The 2,405-nt window shown below is 56.0% G+C and overlaps 1 pseudogene; it reads left to right on the top strand.

The window, feature by feature from the left end:
- The first annotated feature begins 382 nt into the window (after window positions 1-382).
- Window positions 383-2,087, top strand: LOC122386285 (annotated as a pseudogene).
- Window positions 2,088-2,405: the final 318 nt, after the last annotated feature.

The raw sequence follows: 2,405 nt of genomic DNA, 5'->3' as shown, positions 1-2,405 counted from the left end.
AGTTTGGTGACGATCGGCGCAGCGGTTCTCGAGATACCTATATTGAAAAAACTAAGGGGGGGGGGGGCAAAAAAATGCCTCCCCCACCGCCTGGAAGGTTAAGAATTATCCGGTATTATTTCTTAATTTTTCTTTTTTTCGGACAAGTCTTGGTTAGAAATGCTACTGGGCTCGATACATTTATCAACATCTTGGCAACGGTAATAGATTGCACTCAATGCCAATACACTTTCGAGAGGAAAGGATATCTGCCAAGTGCCAATACTTGAGCAGAAGTCTTGTGACGCTACATTGTTGCCGCAGCCGGGTGACCAAAGTCAAACTATGATTCTTTATCTATCGGCACTCTGCAGTGCCCGTTTATTTTGAGTCGGTTACCGATGTCCGTAGTGACCGGTTGCATGGGACGCAGTTCAGATAAGCCGGCTCAGTGCGATGACTGAGCCAGACGGTTGAGACGTTGCGCTGTGAAGATGTTCTGCTCTCTGTGCGTCGTACTGAGTACCGTGCTGGGATGGATTCTCAGTCCCCTGACTATCAGCGCTCTGACAGTGACCTTCGGATGTGTGCTGTGGTTCATGACCAGGGACTTTGACTTCTGGCCATCGCGGGGAGTGCCGGGACCTCGTGCTGTTCTCCCGTGGGGTAACGAATTCGGTGTGCCGGGGATTGGAGGAGCCACTTACTTCGACTTCGAGAATTGGATCTACGAGAAGTTAGGTGATGCTAAATTCTGCGGCTACATGGAGCTACACAAGCCTGTGCTATATGTCGGCGATCTGGATATGATCTCGGACATCACCGTGAAGGACTTCGACTACTTCGTTGACAAGAGAAACCGCACGTTCAGTCCCGTGTTCGCCAGGATGCTTCCGTTCTTACAGGGTAGGGAGTGGCGAGAGAAGAGGGCCGAAATATCGCCCACCTTCTCCTCAGGGAAACTGAAGACGATGTTCCCGCTCTTCCTTAGGACTGCCGACAACCTCAGTCGATTTCTTGGCGAGGAGATGACCACCACTTCAGCAGGTGTTGTCAACATGAAGGACGCCTTCGGTCGCTATACCATGGACAACATCGCATCATGCTCATTCGGCATTGATTCCAACTCCTTCGAGAATCAGAATACTGAACTCACTAGACAGGCCTCGGCGTTTTTCAAGAAGCCTGGCGTATACGGCAAATTTAGAGCTCTCTGCATACTTTTCCTGCCGAAGTGGATATCTGGTCTCCTTCCGGATCCCTATGCCGAGGTGAAGCGTTTCTTCAGTCAAGTCACCGAGGCGACGATTCGAAACCGTGAGGCCACTGAGGCGACCAGGCGCGACTTTCTGCAGCTGCTGCTCGAGACCAGGGACAAGAGCGGTCGCCGGTGCTTCTCCACCGATGACATAGTGACCCAGAGCCTGCTGTTCTTCCTGGCCGGGTACGACACGACGGCCAACCTGCTGACGTTCGCCGCCTGCGCGCTGGCCACTGTTCCCGACTGCCAGGGGCGGGCTCAGCGGGAGCTCGACGCCGCGCTGGAGCGCCACGACGGCCGACTGAGTTACGAGGCTGTCTCCGAGCTGTGCTACCTGGACCGGGTGCTGGACGAGACGCTGCGGATGTACCCGTCGTTGTTCCACATGGAGCGTATCTGCACCCGGCCGTACACCCTGTCGGGGACGAACGTCACCATCCCCGCCGGCACCATCGTCCAGCTGCCGCTGCTGCCCGTGCACAGAGACCTCCGCGTCTATCCGGAGCCGCTCCGGTTCGATCCGGACCGTTTTCCTCCTGGAGGAGAGGCAGCGGCGCCACCCGGCCGCCTACCGGCCGTTCGGGGCCGGCCCGCGCGGCTGCCTGGCGCGGCGGTTCGCCCTGCTGGAGGCCAAGGCGGCGCTGGCGGCGGTACTGCGTGACTGGCGACTGGAGCCGCGCCCAGGCACGACCCCACCGCCGCTGCCGCTCGATACGAACACTACCATCGTCTCGCCCCGGCCGGACTGCTGCTTCCTGAGGGTGGTGTCCCGCCACAGACAGTGAGACTCGATGGAGAGGCCGTAACAATGAATGGGATTACATGAGCAGAGTAAACGCGCTTTACAAACGGAGCACAATGGTGAGCGAACAGGAAAATCCATTCCTGATCTCCGTATTTACTTGCCCATGTAACCCAGTTAAACGGTTGTGATATGCATAGGCGGCGGAACGGGGAGGGCACCGGGGCACCGTGCCTCCCTTTGATTTTGGCATTTTAACATTAGCCCTATGGGCGTTGCATGGAAAGAATGGGACCAAAAGTCGGCAGTGCCCCCCTTAATTGAAGGTGTTCCGCCGCTACTGGTCATATGTAAACGACATATGTGAAGGATCAGTTTTGGTGGAATATTGCACTGCATTGGATAATTGCAGGGCATAGGTAC

This window comes from Amphibalanus amphitrite, unplaced genomic scaffold, assembly GCF_019059575.1.
Source record: "Amphibalanus amphitrite isolate SeventyFive unplaced genomic scaffold, NRLGWU_Aamphi_draft 000245F_arrow, whole genome shotgun sequence".
Lineage (NCBI taxonomy): Eukaryota > Metazoa > Arthropoda > Thecostraca > Balanomorpha > Balanidae > Amphibalanus > Amphibalanus amphitrite.
Note: the sequence above shows the minus strand (reverse complement) of the source record. Positions and strands in the feature narration are given on the sequence as shown.